We start from the raw sequence: 18,369 nt of genomic DNA, 5'->3' as shown, positions 1-18,369 counted from the left end.
GTGTCCGGCACTCGGCAAAGAGCTACTCTCGGCAAAGCTCTAGATGGCTTAACGCCATCCATGCCCGTCATCTTTGTCGAGTGCCGAGGTGGCACTCGGCAAAGAGGGGCCTTAGCACTCGGCAAACGTTTTCCCGCCCGCCTGGCCCGCGGTTCGTTTAAAAAATTTTTTTTTGTCTTTACCGAGTGCCCAGCCACCTGGCACTCGGCAAAGGTTTCCTTTTTTTTCGTCTTTTGCCTCGCCCGTTCAAAGGATGATTTAAAAAAAAATTCTTTGCCGAGTGCCCCGCCACCTGGCACTCGGCAAAGGTTCCTTTTCTTTTTTTTCGTCTTTTGCATCGCCCGGTGAAAAGATGATATAAAAAAAATTCTTTGCCGAGTGCCCCCGATCCGGCACTCGGCAAAGAGCCAAAAAAAAAATAGAAACCCACACGCGGCCACTCACACCGGCCACACACACCACTCACACACTCACACAACACACACACACACGAACACACATAGACCCCCACACACTCACGACGTCGCCTGCCGCCGGAGCACCGCCGCCCGCGTGCCCCCGCCCCCTGCCAGCCCCCCACCCCGGCCCCCGCACCCGAGCCCCCCTGCCTGCGCCCCAACTCCCCACCCCGCAGCAGGCCCCCACCCCGCCCCACCCCGCAGCAGCCCCCCCACCTCGCCCCACCCCGCCCTAGCCCCCCCACCCACCCCGCCCCCACCACCCCCCACCCCGCCCCCCAGCGTGACCCCCACCCCATCCCAGCCGTTGTGGAGAGGAGGAAGGAAGGAGGAGGAAGAAGGGAGGAGAAGAAAGAAGAGGAAGAAAGAAGGAAGAAGAAGAGAAGGAGGAAGAAGAAGAGGAAAAAACACATTTTCATCGCCGTTTGTCGTCGACAAGGTAATTAGAAATTGTAGTTGTAGTAGTAATAGTGGTAGTAAAGTAGTTGTTGTTGTAGTTGTAGTAGTGGTAGTAGAGTAGTAGTAGTTGTTGTAGTTGTAGTAGTAGTAGTTGTAGTGGTAGTAGTAGTAGATTAGTTTAAATAGTAATAGTATAGTGGTAGTAGTAATAGAGTATTTGTAGTAGTAGTAGCGTAGTAGTTATAGTAGTAGTTTAGGTTTTTTTTTGAAAAATTAAATGATGAGCATACAATGTGTTATTTTTGGATATGGATGGCCTTCGTGCCTCTCATTGATGATGTGTCGGCCTTCGTGCCGTGGACAACAATAAGGCTAGACTGGACTTGCAACAACTATGTGATAGACCAAACCTAGTGATGAAGGTTCCAGCTACCGGCAAGAGATGGAAAAGAAGTCCGGCCGACTACATACTGAAAAGAGACCATAGGAAGCAAGTACTGCAGTGGATCCACACGATCATGTTCCCTGATGGGTACGCTACGAATCTGAAAAGGGGAGTGAATTTGTCAACTATGCGAGTGCTAGGGATGAAGAGTCATGACTATCACATATGGATTCAGCGGCTCCTTCCTGCCATGACCCGGGGATTCCGCCCCGAGCCTGTGTGGCGTGTGCTAGCAGAGTTGAGCTATTTCTTTCGTCAGCTTTGTGCCAAGGAGCTATCTCGTGACGTGGTTAGTAACCTGGAGGAAGTGGCACCTATGTTGATCTGCAAGTTGGAGATGATTTTCCCTCTTGGCTTCTTCCTTCCGATGCAGTATCTGATTTTGCACCTACCAACTCAGTCATGGATGGGGGGCCCGTACAGTGTTATTGGTGCTATCCAGTCGAAAGATTGCTAAAGATTCTTCGAAAAAATGTAGAAATAAAGCCAAAATTGAGGCTTCTATGGCAGAGGCTTTCATTCTAGAGGAGGTGTCGAACTTCACAACGACATACTATAAGGACAACCTTCCTAGCGTGCACAATCCACCCTCTCGATACAACATCGACGAGAGTTCATCAAACCTCAGCCTTTTCAAAGGAGAATTCGGAAGGGCAAGCGCATCAAAGATCAAGAAGTTGGATATTCATGAGTGGCGCACTATCATGTTTTATGTGCTGCTCAACCTTGAAGAAGTAGATCCTTATATCAAGTAAGTTCGCAATGAGCTTATTACATACGCCGTCACTATCCTCCACCTATCCATCCGAGTCACTTGCTTCTTGTTTTTACAGATAATTTATTGATGAACAATGGAGAGGCTCTTGGGATCCTTCCCCTGAAGAAGAAGACAATCTTCTCAAAAAGGGTGACCCCGATTTCATTTCATGGTTCAGTACTAAGGTACCGGCCAACTTATCTCATATTACGCGTCATTTCATTTCATGATTCATTTAATATAACGAAATATCCGACCTCAACTTGTAGGCCGGCACGTCTCTGGAAATGAATGTTGAGTTGAAACAGGTTGCTAGAGGCTTCAATCAAAGGGTGAAGTCGTTCACCGTTTATGATGTGAATGGCTATCGCTTTCACACAAGAAGCTACGAAGAGAGCCGGCCAAATCGAAAGACCACGAATACTGGAGTCCGTTCGCTTGGCACCGATGAACGCGACTATTATGGCATAGTCGAAGAAATATACGAACTTCACTTTCCATTTGTCGGCACTACCAAAGATCTTAATCCAGTGGTATTCAAATGCCATTGGTTCGATCCTGATGTCATGAGAAAAACCCCTGAGCTTGGGCTAGTGGAAATTCGATAGGATTCTATCTACAAAGGAGAGGATGTTTATATTGTGGCTCAACAAGCCACACAAGTTTATTATCTCCCATGGGCGTGCCAACAAGATAAGATTCTTAAGGGTTGGTACCTCGTTCAGTCGGTATCGCCGCGTGGCAAAGCGCCTCTCCCAAACGATGATGACTACAACTTTGACCCAAACACATATAGTGGAGAGTTCTATCAACTCGAGGGCCTAGAGGGGAGGTTTATCATTGACATTACATCGCTGATGGATATGGAAGAAGCCAATGACTATGATGAGAATGATGGTGTTGAGGTGCAGAATGCCAAAGACATAATGATGCTTGAGTGGATGAGGTTAGGAATAGAGGACGAGGGTGAGAACGAGGTTGAGGATGAGGACGAGGCATTAGAGTTCGATAATATTGATAGTGATGACGACACACAAGTGCCAAGAGGGCCACCAGCCACTCTCGATCGTGGAGATAATTTCTAATTCATGTAATATTATACTGTTATTATTATTATTAATGTAATACTTTTTTCATATTCATGTAATATCTTTTTGCAAGTACTTATTGTTTATTTATGCTAATTGGTTTTTTCTTTGTAATTGCAGGCACTCGACAATATGGTAGGCGGAGAAAGAAGTAGGCGGAGAAAGATATTCATACTCATGTAATATCTTTTTTGCAGGTTTTGGGAACCTCCCCGTACAGGGAGGTCCTGCCGAAATTTTTAACTTACACTAACGATTTCGCTTTTCATTCGTGCAGCCACAGTCACAGGGTTCGGCGCTTACTCCTCCGCACGGTGGCCCTTCGCCTCAGGGTGTCCCGTCGCCTACTGGTGCTCCTTCGCCTACGTACCACGGGTACTTCCCTCGTGGCCCTCCTCAGTACTACGGCTACAGCGCCCCGTGCCCACGTGCAGTTCCGCCACAGGGGGCCTACAGCGGGTGGTCACGTGGACTTCCTCCTCCTCCTACTTGGAGCCAGTGGCCACAGGGCGGAGTGCCATCGACAGCTGGGTCGTAGGTGGGCGTTGTGGGGACTTCGCAGCAAGGCGGGAGCACTGCGGGCGCTAGGGATCAAGGTGAGGAGTGATTAGTCTTTCTGTTGCTGGCTGACCCATTTTTGTATTGTGTGGATGACTGTAGTGTGATGAATGAATTTGGATGGTTGAATGTGATGGTTTGATGAACAAAGATTTTTAATGTGATGGATGCATCGATTTGTGGATATAATGCGTACTCTGTGATGAAATGTGGATATTCATGTGATACGTAATCTATTTTTGTTGAATATATAATGCATGTGCCGTTAATTATGAAAAAACTGAAAAAAACAAAAAAAATTCCCAGCTTTGCCGAGTGTGGCACTCGGCAAAGCTGGGCACAATGAAGTGGCTCGGCCAGGATTTTTATTAAAAAAATTCTTTGCCAAGTGCCTACACTCGGCAATGATTTTTTTTAAAAAAAAACAATTTCTTTGCCGAGTGCCTGCCAGGGTGGCACTCGGCAAAGAATTTTTTGGCACTCGGCAAAGATTTTTTTAAAAAAAGTGAGCCGTCACGTTGACGGTGACCAAACCCTTTGCCGAGTGCCACGTCACCACTCGGCAAAGGCTTTGCCGAGTGCCCGATTTTTGGCACTCGGCAAAGAAATTTTTGCCGAAAAATTTATGCCGAGTAGGTTTTGCCGAGTGCCACACTCAGCAAAGCCTTTGCCGAGTGGGTCTGAGCCTTTGCCGAGTGTGCAGTACACTCGGCAAAGAAGGCGCCTCCTGTAGTGGTTTTTACCAAATTATTCAAATAAGACTATACAAGACGGGATGACAAGTCTCTTGGAGTTGCTCTTAGTAAGAGTCAAAATCGATCTTCAGGACATATTCCTACCCCCATCACATGTATTGGTCCCTCGCCCGAACATTTCCCCAAATGCATTCAGGATCGACGATGCCACGACAATTCCTGATGCTTCCGAACAGTGGCATGCCATTATGTCCTAAGCATCCAAGCGAGGAATAGAACAAGATTCTGGGTCCTAAGTTGCTTGTGTTACCAAAACAGCAATACGCCCATGCATCTGTGCTGTCAACAAAACAACAGTTCACATGGTGCCCGTGGCATGGCCAAGTCCCAAAATGAGCCAATGGTCCTACTGTGTTGGTGGGGCGGTGCCCATGGGGGTAAAAACAACATATCGCCCAGACATCCGTGGTGGAAAACCAACCATTCACTCACGACAGTCCAAGTCGCAGGGTCCTTAGGTGCCCACACTGCCAAAATAGCAATTCGCCCAGGCATCCATGGTGTTAAAACAGCAGTTTGCCCATGCGTTCCTGGCATCCAGGCCTAGAATAGGCCAAGTCTCTGAGAAGACGGTCCTATGGTACCATGGGGCAAAAAACAACAGTACACCTCTTGGCACTATAGGAAACAGCTGTTTTGCCAAGTGCCGTACTCGTCAAAGGGCTCTCGGCAAATTTTTCGTCGGTAAAAGGTTCTTTGCTGAGTGCTTTTTATCGGGCACTCGGCAAATTTTATATGCTCCTATGGTGCTCGTGGCAACAGTCTGTCCATGCATCCATGCTGCAAAAACAGCAGGTCGCACACATGGATTCCTATGGTATCCATGTTCGCAAAAACAGCACTTCGCACACATGCTGTGAGTGGGTGGAAGGACATCAGCACGACCTAAGTGCTACCGTACCATTGGCCGAGGCTGTGGAAAAGGGTGTATCCATTTGTAGGAAGCAAGACAAGATCATCACAGGAGTGATCCCCAACCTCTTTGCTAAGATCTGTCGCCTCCGGTCCTAGATCTGCCACCTCCGGTTAGAGATGTGATGGCTCCATACCGGATGCTAGGTGGGAGAGGTGCCACTAGTAGGGGACTCCAGGAGGGAGAAGGGGCATTACTGGTAGATGACCTCTGGCTGAAGAGGGTCGTCGCCTATAGGGGACTCTATGAGGTAGAGGGATGCCACTAATTATAAATCTCGACCACACCATGCCCTTCGCAATTGTCGGTGCTGTGCGAGAACACTTCTGTTACCGCATCCGCCGCCACTGGGCCAGGTTTCCTCTGCTTAACATTGCGCACAACAACCCTCCGCCTCTGTGTCCTCCAGGTTTGTCTCTACTAATAGATTTCGAGAGGTGAGAGTATTTGTGTTGACCCCTAAAAGGACTCGAGCACCTTTGAAAACTCTGTAAATAAAATAGCTAAAATTGTTTGCCATAGTGAGAGAGTTGTAGTAGTGCACAGTTTGGTTGGGGGATGTGGGTCAGGTCAGGTTAAGGGTCGGGCCCCACTAGCAGATTTAGCTTATTGCTACTGTCAATGTTTATTGGCACATCATAAATGATCCCACTGGTATTTGTCGTCCTTAATTATTTGTTTGTCGTCTGGTTGATAGATAATTAATAGATAAAAGAATATTTTTACAATGGTTGGAGAGGCGATGAGAAGCGATTGATGTGTCTATGGTCGGTGGACTCAGAACATGAAAAACGATGAGAGATGATAGGGGCAAAGGCGATGGGAGGCGATAGGTGTGTTTATGGTTGGTGGGCCATAGACGTCACATCGCCTCTCATCGCCTCCGAAATTATGGGGATTAGGACCCTAAATAGAGGAGTGGTAAATTCTTTTTTCGTATTTCTTTTTTTAATGAAGGGTAAAAGGGTAAATTCATATTTGTAAAATAATATTTTGAGTAGCATAGTTAGGGTGTATGATTCAAGTAATATAGTTAGTTAGATAAAAAATCTTCTGCTTAAGTTTTTTTCAATCTTCTTAGGTTCCACCCGCCGGCGTCCACTAGTGCTGTTACAGGGAGCCGCCGCCGCTGATGATAGAGGATGGGGTTTGAGAGAAGCTTATACAATAACGTTATTACCCTTCCATGAATTAAATAAAAAAAAAAGTTTTTTAGCGAAGGTGATGAGAAGCGATTGGAAGCGATTCCAACCATGGTGGTGGTCATCTTGGGCTATAAATATCCTTTGTCTCGTTAAGGTCTATGAACTATCTTATCATTCAATAAAAGCTCAGTAGGGAGCAATCCCACCTGTTAACTCTCAAAAAAAATCCTACACCATCTCTTTATGAAATAGGAAGCATAAGCGAGCACGCTCTTCTCCGATCCCTTTGTGTGGTTTAAAAAAGTGCAAGCATCTAGAAAAAAAGACTTGAGATACACACAGTTCCCCTTGTGAGAGGTTCATATGTACGTGTCGGTCTGTATGACAACATCCTACTTGAGGTTGAGGTTCATTTTGAGCATGCGAAGCGTTAGGAATCAATGTGAGGCGGTGCACAAATTTAGGCAGCGGTGCTGTTAGTTCTGAGATTGTATTGCAGGCATGGCTTGCGAAACTGTTATGGAACAGGGCACCGTGCTGATTGTTTATGGCAATGACGAGTAGCTCTATGTTGTAGCAAAATATAGGTTCTGTATCCATGGTGTAATTGACCTATAATCCATTGCTGTCAGTCTCGTAGCCTCAAAGCAGCCAGGAGTAGTGGCATCTAATACTATGTGTTCCGCAAGTTGCTTGCTTGGGTGGAACCTTCCATCTAGCAGTAATGACATGGCTGACTTTGCCATACCTAAATTGGTCTCTTTGATCATATCTGTTTATGAAGGAAAAGAAAAATGGTAACCTCCTATATTGACGTGGAAAAAACTAATCATGAGGCAGGTAACAGTAACACATGCACTGGATGCCCTTGTCCATGTGTGCCTTGAGAAATTACATGTCCTTACAAGTTACAATATAAAAACGGCTGTATATCACACAGCATATTTCTCACGTTTAAGTGCAACACTTTAGTTATGTTGGTATCACTTATAGGAGGGCCATCAGCAGGGCATATGTCAACAAAGCATCAGAAAACAAATATGGTACAATGCAAGCAGCCGTGAGGCTATCGGAGACCAGGAATACCATATTCCATAAAGATCTACATATTAGTTTTGTTCATATATCTTAGGTCACATGTGTCCTTTTTTCTTTGTATCTTGATGATGTCTTGGTTAACCAATTTATGAATGCATGGTTACATAGAAAGGAGGTGTAGATATTAGAAACTACGTATATTTTGTTAGGTTTAGTCCGATCCCATCTCAGAAATTATGGTTAGAGACAGTACAACAATTAAGGTAGGGCAATGCGCTCACCTGTCCGCATAATCTTTTGGCTTCAGTTGATTGTGGGCTCTAGAATTAAAACTAGAGCTGCAGGTATTCTGGCTCGTGGCCATAGCAAGTTATGGATATACTGTGCAGTATAACATATTGTGTATTGCTTATAAAATGGTGTCTTTGATCACAGTTGTTCATATGATAGGCCCCTGTGAGGAACATACATCTTGTAATTATATTGAAGTGGAAATAATAGGAGACCATGAGCCGAGGTAGCTTGCATTGCACTTCTCCGGGAGTGGCTTCTGAAACTACTGCTACCCATGTTGAACAACTTAATAATTAATTCCAGAAAAAAATACTATGCCAAGTCAACACCTATACCCAACCTAGCTCTTAAAAAAGAACTGATGTATAAAGCATAGGAAATTGTCACGTTTAGGGGCCAAAATTTGGTTGGTTCACTGGGCATGTATAGCATCAGGAAACAAGACGATGGCAAAACCTTGTTTGGTTCACAATTTGTCACGGGCAATGATACGGTACTCCCAATACCTATCAGGATGTAATAGTTCAAATAAATGCATGGGAGCAGACACCACTCACTACTGGAAACGCGTTCTTTGCCGAGGGCCAAATCTCGGACACTCGGCAAAGACCTTCTTTGCCGAGAGCCGCCAGCTGAGGCCCTTGGCAAAGAAAAGCCCTCGGCAAAGACGCCTTTGCCGAGGGCCTGGCCCTCGGCAAAGAAAGGCCCTCGGTAAAGAAATTCTTTGACGACGCCCTCGGCCCTCGGCAAAGACGCCCTCGGCAATTTTAGTGTGCTGAGTAACGGCAGCCGAGCCCCGTCAGCCTTTGCCGAGGGCCACCTGTCAGGCCCTCGGCAAAGGTTTTTAATTTTTTTTACAAAATTCTTTGCCGAGGGCCTTTCCTGTGGCCCTCGGCAAAGACCCCCTTTGCCGAGGGCCATGCTTAGCCCTCGGCAAAGAATTTTTTTATTTTTTGGATTTTTGAGTCAAATCTTTTTGTGGGCACAAATCACATTGTTTTAAACACAATTTTAAAAATTGGCACAAATTTCACATTTATATATATATTTCTTGAATTTATTTCAATTCGTCGTAATTTTCCCGCTGTTATAAATTTGAACTGCAGGTGCATGAAATAATTAACTGTAGTCTTTGGAAAAATGTTATAAATGTTATTTGATGTGTGTGGAGTCCCTACGCACAAACTCGAATCAAATTCCACGCATCTTTTACGCGTGACATGATGAGCCACTTTTTGAAAAATTGATTTAAAATTATATTAAATCTATACGAAGTCTGAAAATCACGAAACTTGACGAGACTTCATATTGACACATGTGTAGGCTATGGTAAAAAATTTAATCGTTTTCGAGTAAGTTGCGACGTCAGGTGTCCAAAACCCAGACATACCTACTTGTGATCTCGAAGTTCAAAATTGTTTTCCCATATTACTCAAACATGCAATCTCTGCTTCTTTGTGCAGCCTCCGTCCGCGGGTTCAAATCATCCTGCGAATGCGTCACCAGGTGATCAAGACTTGTGGTAGGTGATGTGGTTGGACTTTAGCGTGATTTGTGCTTTATGGTTGTGACTTGTGTTTGGATTTGATGAACTTGTTGTAATAAACATGTGAATGATGATGAACATGCTGAGACTTGTAATATGGTTATGATATTATGATTTGTGGTTCATAATTATGGTTGTGATATATTCTGAGAAATTGGATTATGCATGATATATATATGTGATGGTTGATATATATATATATATATATGAAATGTTTATGTCGATGGAATGTAAAAAACAAATAAAAAATAAAATTTTCTGCCTCTTTGCCGAGGGCCTTGACCATAGCCCTCGGCAAAGATTGGGTCTTTGCCGAGGGCCTTTGCCATAGCCCTCGGCAAAGAAATTTAGGGAAAAAAATTCTGCGTACATTCTTTGCCGAGGGCCTCCTTGTAGCCCTCGGCAAAGAATTTTTTAAAAAATAAATCTGGTCATTTTCTTTGCCGAGGGCCGCTAGAGAAGGCCCTCTGTAGCCCTCGGCAAAGAATTTTTGAAAAAAATTCTGCTCAATTTCTTTGCCGAGGGCCGGAGGTAGAGGTCCTTGGCAAAGACTCCATCCCCAGGGACGGCGCCGTTATAGTAACTTTTCTTTGCCGAGAGCCACGTTGGCCCACGGCAAAGGCTTTGCCGAGTGCCCGATAAACGGCCCTCGGCAAAAGCCATCTTTGCCGACTAAAAATTCCCGGAGAGCCCTTTGCCGAGGGCTTTTGGGCCTTTGCCGAGGGCTACTGGCCCTCGGCAAAGAGGGCGCGTCCAGTAGTGACTGGAGCGGACACGCAGGCCAGTCTCATGTTTTAATCCTAAAACTAGAAAACAAATATTTTTTGATATTTTTGTCATTTATCACTGCTGAGGGTATCTGCAAGCATTCGCTTTGTTCTTGTATCCATGCTCACAGTGCAAAAGCGGGAAGGCAACAGTTGGGGATGAAGGAGGCGAGGATTGGAGGGGCATAAAGATATGTCAAATTATTTCTGTCACTACTAGAAACTTGAAATTCCCTGACGGTTCTTGACGGTTTTTAGAAACATTGACGGTTCTTAAGGAACACACAGGGAAATTAAATAACCGTCAGGGAAAATCTGATTATCCTATGGGTGTACACAACCGTCAGGGAAATTCCTAATTCCCTGCAGTTTCGCATTTGTTTTGACGGTTATTGCAAAAACTGTCAGGGTAATTAACATTACCTTGATGGCTTTTGAAAAACATATAGGAAATACTAGAAAATCATGAACATGAACAAAAGTTTTTCTCCTATTAATCTACGATGAAATTTTGTAAGAAGCCTTTCTCCCTCATGCTAACACCAAATGATATGTTTCTTTTTCCTAGATCTTTCTAAAATCAGCATTTGTTTAAATATCAGTTGTTGTTTCTCAGTTTTTTACATTGCTGCAGAATATGTCACTGACCTGGCAAGTTTATTTTCTGCAGTTGTGTGTGAGAGTGGGAAGAAAATAGCCGAGAACCCAGATCATTCAATTCATACATGTAGTCTGTAGCTTTAGATACATGTTTGCAATTTCTATGCTGAGATATAACAGCCCACTTGAATGCTGCAGTTCAGGGGTTTGTTATTCACAGAACCTGAGAGAGTGCTGCATGTTCTTTTTTCCGAAAACTGAATGTCGTTGTGCTTTTTGTGATTTTGATTATTTTATCGTTAAACTTGTTGACTGCTATTAATTATTAATTTTGCAGACCCTCTAGAAAATATTAGTGTGCTAACAGATAGACAAGCTGGAGCATCAATACCAGGGAGATGTGGTGTTACAGCAACCATGGCGAGGCTGCTGCTGTTGCTTCATCCAGTACTCTGCTAGTAGTATATTTGTTTAGCTAGTACTAATGGTTATGCAAGAGCTTGTTATGTTGATGCCAAATATTTAGAGTTGATTTGGGTAGATTGTCAAATGTTTGGATGTATTTTGTATTTCGGTGTGTTGATGTAAGACATCTTTGTGTGTATTGGATTCATGTTATATATGAAAATAATTGTGTATTGGATTCTATGCAAATGATATTAAATGTACTGTTTTTTTGAATTGTATAGAAAACACTATTGCATTCATTATATGTATATTATTTTCGGGTGGGTTGTAGTTTTCTTGGTGGTTTAACACCGACATGGAAACATCGCTACTGACAAGGAAAGTGCAAATTTTTTGACGGTTAGTAAACTGACAGGATAATTACTCTTTTATCGTGTCGGTCTTTTACCATCAGTTTAAACAATTATCCTATCGGTGTGTATGATTTTCTTGTCGGTGGCGGCCCGAGAGAACATAACTATTATCCTTGATGGTTTTCAGTTGGCCTGACGGTTTAGAACAGACAAGAAAATCAGAACTAATTTCCCTGACGGTAAACCGTCAGACAATTTCTTATTTCCTTGTCGAGCTAGCCCTGACGGTGCACCGTCAGAACAATTAAATTTAATTTTTCCTGACGGTATTTTCTATTTTCCTAACGGTAAGTGCACCATCAGGGAATTTCATCTTTCTAGTAGTGAAAGGAAAACCAAAAAAATCAGAAAATTACAGCTTTCTACATAACCGTCACTACCTATTTAGTACTTCTCAATACTTTTATTTTGGTACCTTCTATTTTTTACCGCTTGATTTCTCTTAATAGACGGTCCATAATTTTCAACCATTGCAAAATTTGTCTCACTATTTAGGTGCTTCTGCCTATAAAATGGATCTGTTCTGGACCTCATCCCATACCGTAGTTACAATGATGTGGAAAAATCCAAGAGATACGGTAGGTCGATAAACTGCAGCCATGCGCTCGCATATATTTCTTTACTTCAGGTTGGCAACCATAAGATTGATCCAATGTCAATTGGGAAGATTGATCCAATGTCAATTGGGAAGTCTAATACATCAACGTATACCACTAGGTGGCTAATTCCTATACTTATGCATGCGAAGCATCAGGAAACAAGATGCGAAACAAGAAAGAAGGTGGTACCGCTGGATGAGAGAAAACCGCTATTATAGGACTTAGCCATTTTCTGATTACCTACGGTGGTTGACAACTGGTGATTAACCACGGCCTCAAGCCCGCATCAATTATCATAGGCTCATGTTCCTCTCTGTAGAGAAACTGAGCCTTTCAAATGTTTGTACTAAGTGGATGTGAATTAAAAGTACCTGCTGGAGCTAAGCTACTGAGGAAGGTAGCTATGCCATAATGTATATCTACAAACTGGTAGACTGGTCGAAATCAGCAATCCGTCTATAGTACTCCCTCTATTTCAAATTATACACGTTTTAGCTTTTCTAGATACACACTGGTTTTACTATGTTTCTAGACGTAATGTATATATCCAAGTACATAGCAAGAGATATATATCTAGAAAACCCAAAACATCTTATAAATAGGAATGGAGGTAGTAAAATAATTTTTGGGTAGTATTATTCTCATTGAACCAGACCAATTTTGCAAATACGTTGTGCCATAAAAGTGAAAATACAACATTTCTGTAAATTCTATCATTGATTCGTGGTATATTTTTGTAAATTATGAAAGAAATTGTAATAGAAAGATAATGAATCCAAAGAAACTCAATGGCATGCATGTTATATGGATCTTCCCCTTAATGAGGGTGGAATAAATCAGTGAATGTGAGGTAGTCTCATATGAGATGAGGACCAAAGAAGAAGGCCTCAACGTGTCTACTTAATTAGAAGTTGCAGTCACTGATGGTGCAGTTAGGGATGCAGTCAATAATAACACCCCAGCGTAGATGGTGAGATGGTTTGTCCATGTTTTTATGCTCTGCCCTGATGGCGCAGTTCATTACCGGATTCGCGTGCTTTGCCGTGTGCCTGGGGCACACGACAAAGTGCCTTAGGCACACGGCAAAACTTACGCCGTGAGCCGCACACGGCAAACCGCGCACGGCATAGGGCCAGTCGGCGAATGGCTTCTTTGTCGTGTGCCTTCTGTCGGGCACACGGCAAAACATGACGCCGTGCGCTTGGCATGGCACTCGGCACACAAAAGTGACTTAACGCCGCAGGCTGCGTAACGGCAAGCTTTGCCGTGTGCCAGCTCACCGGGCTCACGGCAAAGTAATTATTTTTTTAAAAAATGAAAACGTCTTTGCCGTGTGCTCTCTCAGCCACACACGGCAAACCTTTCATTAAAAAAAATCTGAAAATTATTCTTTGCCGTGTGCCCGCTCAGCTAGCGCACGGCGAAGTGTTTATTTAAAAAAATTTGAAAATAGATCTTTGCCGTGTGCTCCCTCAGCCACCACACGGCAAAGTGTGTATTAAAAAAGTCAGAAAATAATTTTAAAAAGAGTTTCGGTAAACATCGTCATTTCAGGTAGTAGAGCTATGTAAACCGTCATTTCATGTAACTCAAACTTCACTTGTAGCCTGCAGACAAGAGAGGAAGACAAGAAAACATCGTCATTTTATGTAACTCAGACTTCACTGGTAGCCTGCAGACAAGAGAGGAAGACAAGAAAACATCGTCATTTCATGTAGTACCGCTATTTGAACTGTCATTTTATGTAACTCAAACTTCACTTCTAGCCTGTAGAGAAGAGAGGAAGACACGAAAACATCATCATTTCATGTAGTAGAGCTATTTGAACTATCATTTCATGTAGCTCAAACTTCACTAGATGCCGACACACAAGAGAGGAAGACAAGAAAACATCGTCATTTCATGTAGTAGAGCTATGTAAACCGTCATTTCATGTAACTCAAACTTCACTTGTAGCCTGCAAACAAGAGAGGAAGACAAGAAGACATCGTCATTTCATGTAACTCAAACTTCACTGGTAGCCTGCAGATAAGAGAGGAACACAAGAAAACATCGTCATTTCATGTAGTAGAGCTATGTAAACCGTCATTTCATGTAACTCAAACTTCACTTGTAGCCTACAGACAAGAGAGGAAGACAAGAAAACATCGTCATTTCATGTAACTCAAACTTCACTGGTAGCCTGCAGACAAGAGAGGAAGACAAGAAAACATCGTCATTTCATGTAGTAGCGCTATTTGAACTGTCATTTCATGTAACTCAAACTTCACTGCTAGCCTACAGACAAGAGACAAAGACACGAAAACATCATCATCTCATGTAGTAGAGCTATGTAAAACTGTCATTTCATGTAGCTCAAACTTCACTAGATGCCGACACACAAGAGAGGAAGACAAGAAAACATCGTCATTTCATGTAGTAGAGCTATGTAAACCGTCATTTCATGTAACTCAAACTTCACTTGTAGCCTGCAGACAAGAGAGGAAGACAAGAAGACATCGTCATTTCATGTAACTCAAACTTCACTGGTAGCCTGCAGATAAGAGAGGAAGACAAGAAAACATCGTCATTTCATGTAGTAGCGCTATTTGAACTGTCATTTCATGTAACTCAAACTTCACTGCTAGCCTGCAGACAAGAGACGAAGACACGAAAACATCATCATCTCATGTAGTAGAGCTATGTAAAACTGTCATTTCATGTAGCTCAAACTTCACTGGTAGCCGACACACAAGAGAGGAAGACAAGAAAACATCGTCATTTCATGTAGTAGAGCTATGTAAACAGTCATTTCATGTAACTCAAACTTCACTTGTAGCCTGCAGACAAGAGAGGAAGACAAGAAGACATTGTCATTTCATGTAACTCAAACTTCACTGGTAGCCTGCAGACAAGAGAGGAAGACTTCATCACTGCTTAAGGTAAAATTTCACAAAAAGGTAGTAAACAATGGTGAAGGGACTTGCAACAAGAGCTTACCATATTACGAGTTTAGATACTTTGCTGGCGTGCCAGATCCAGGACCACATTAGGTACCTATGCTACTGCATTCTAAGAGGCTGGTGTCGAGATGGTTCGTGAGCCACTAGCATGAATGCACCACCTCAGGTCGGGCGCAACTAGCATGAATGCAACCTAAATACATGTTGTTTCAATAGGGAGAGTTGGTGAGCCACTCACAAGCTCACGTCAACACCATAACTCCCTATTCTCACCATCAAAGATTGTTTCTCATCCAAATTATCATCATGAGCGAGCTATAAACAATTTAACTTAAGACTAGAACATAAGATTATATCAGAATTACAACTTGAAATAATAATTAAAGTCAAAGGAACACTAATTAACTAATAAATAAGGAAAAAAATTTATAGTTCGCCGTGAGCTATTTAAAGGGCACACGGCGAAGACCGTCTTTGCCGTGTGCCCCAGACTAGCACACGGCAAAGATCCAAGGTTTGCCGTGTGCTTCCAGTTGGCACACGGCAAAGAGTTGACGGCAGCCAACGGTAGCCGACGGCGTCAGAATTTTGCCGTCAGCCCCGTGCTGGCACACGGCAAAGAGGTAGTTCACCGTGTGTTTTATTTTCGCCGTGAGTTTTTCCTCGGCACACGGCAAACGTATTGACTTCACCGTGTGCTCTTCTGTTCAGCACACGGCGAAGGATGTAAACGCCGAGTGCTAAACGTTTGCCGTGTGCTGGGCTGTGTGGCACACGACAAATCAGCTCTTTGTCGTGTGCTCGACGTATTGCACACGGCAAAGCTACGGGCACACGGCAACCTCGGGTTTTCCGGTAGTGGTTAGGCATGGAGGCTCCATCCATCTGTAAGGTTCCTTGGGAAGCACACGAGCCAGTAAGTGTCCTTGGGACCATCTCTGAGTCATTATGAAATACAACAAATAAGAATCCCTCGCCATGAGAGAGGGTTCCAAGTGTGCAAGGTGCACCGTCCATCACTGCAGTGTGCGTCAGGCGCTTGTGTTCTACAGGGTATTGATCTAATTCTGGTGCTTCCCATACATAGCTACATATGCTAGATGCATGGCTACCTACTTAGTTACCACGCACACATTTCAGTATTAGGCCTTGCTGTTTGGATGTTATTACCAAATCCACCTCTATCCTGTGTTGCTGTTTACATAACCATGTCCTTGTGTTCAATTTCTTTTTCTAGGCAACTGGACGTCTAGACTGGATATCTTTTTCTTTGTTGGCACTTGTATGGTTTAGCATCTTGAGCTTGCAACACATATATCTAGACTGTCCGTGATAACAGACATGGGAACAGGGGGTGGGTGACAGCAGCCACTGAGAGAATTTATACTCGGCACCTTGTCTATCTAATCTTTCACTCATCACAAATTTTATAATATCATGATATATTATTGTGGTAGTACAGCGGGCTTACGTTGGGCGAGCTACATACATATCATGGAATATGTGAGTGAGAAAATTAAATAATTCTGAAGAAATTTAGGGCTTTGATAAGACTAGGAGATATGGCAGGTCATTTTAGCATGGTTTGAAGTAATTTTAAAGCGAAACATGAATTTAACCGAAAAATTTGATCGATGTAAATTTTTTCGGACCTCAGCGAAAAATACAAAGTTTTGGAAATTTTGGTGAAATTTCACGGAAAAAGAAAACCCTGGACATTTTTGTTTCCGGGCAACCTCGGCTGCATCCTTAGGCTCTGTCGTTCAGACCAGTACTCATGGGTGGATCTATATATATAGAGGGTACAGGGTGCGGGCGCACCCACAAAAATATCAAAAAGTACTTATTATGATCCAATTTTCACCATATTCGCACCCACACGGTAAAATCCTACGCACCCACAAGACAAACTCACCTCCCTCGTATTTGCTCTCGCTCCGCCACTGCCAGTACTGCAGTGCATATCGGACTCGAGTTTCCTGCAAGGCTGGCCAAGCACTTCCATTCCAGTCGCAGCACGGAGCACCATGCTGCTTTATCTCACGTCCCACATCCCTCTGCTGAGCTGAGCTGTTGACAACGATCCTCTGTGTGTCGTCCTAGTTGAATTTGTGATCCTAATGTCTCTCATGCCCAGCTACTAATTATGCCTATTAGCCTTGTCTGCACCGATTGCTCTATTGCACTCATCCTGCATATATATATATGACTGCTCTGACTCATCCTTGATTTGTAAAAATTGAAGATATGTATACGTAAGGCCATTTTATAGATGACTCGGTACATATGGATGACTCGGGGCTGGTGTATTGTCAGACCTTCAATTACCAATGGATTCAATCGATAGTCTTATAATTGCCAACATAAACTATAGAAAAATGTGCAAGTGACTGCAGTTTCTGAACTTTTATTTTCCACGTCAATGTAGCTCCTCGGAGCCGTGAGACCTATAAGAGCCAATTTATATAGGCAGCAGCTCCAGGCTCTTGAGAAGTCTAATACACCTTGTGGGTATTCAGCTGCCCAAAAAGTTCACTCTGGGTATTATGAAATTTAGGTTTTAACACTGCTATCTGAGATTCACCCAAAAAAATACAAAGCCCGATATTGTGGGTTCTGGTTCGGGTAATCTTGAAGTATTTCGTCCTAGCCCCTCTTGCAGAATACAGCTTCCAAAAGAAAAATAGCATCCAGATCCCGTTGGTAAAGCAGAGGTCTATCTCGAGCTTTGAAGTGCACGCAGAGGCTAGGACCTGGTGGTCCAGATGCTTAGGAGACATTTAACTTGACATGCTGTGGTATGAGCATTGCTGTGTGGCTTATTAACTTGATGGCTCTTATTACATTATTGTCTGCCCCTTGGCATGCATCAACGTCACAAGATCGACAGCATCAACTGCGTGCTCGGTCAATGGTTTGTATCACTAGTTTGCGAACTCATATACTTATGTTGTGTCTGGGTGTTTGAAACTCTAACACCCCGGAGAAACAAAACACACCCAGGGTGCTACTAAACTGCAGCAGGCGAGTGCGGGAATGGCCAACTGCAAACCTGCCTCAAACCCGGTCAACACCAAGCAGAAGCTGTCTGTCACTAATGGCGAGCCAGCGGTTGATGCGACGTTCTACCGCAGCATCACCGGGGCGCTGCAGTATCAGACATTGATGCGTCCAGACATCGCCTATGCTGTCAACCAGGCATGCCTCTACATGCACTCTCCACGGGCTGCTCACTGGAATCTTG

Source organism: Sorghum bicolor, chromosome 9, assembly GCF_000003195.3.
Source record: "Sorghum bicolor cultivar BTx623 chromosome 9, Sorghum_bicolor_NCBIv3, whole genome shotgun sequence".
In the NCBI taxonomy this organism is placed as follows: Eukaryota; Viridiplantae; Streptophyta; class Magnoliopsida; order Poales; family Poaceae; genus Sorghum; species Sorghum bicolor.
This window is presented reverse-complemented; position numbering follows the sequence as displayed.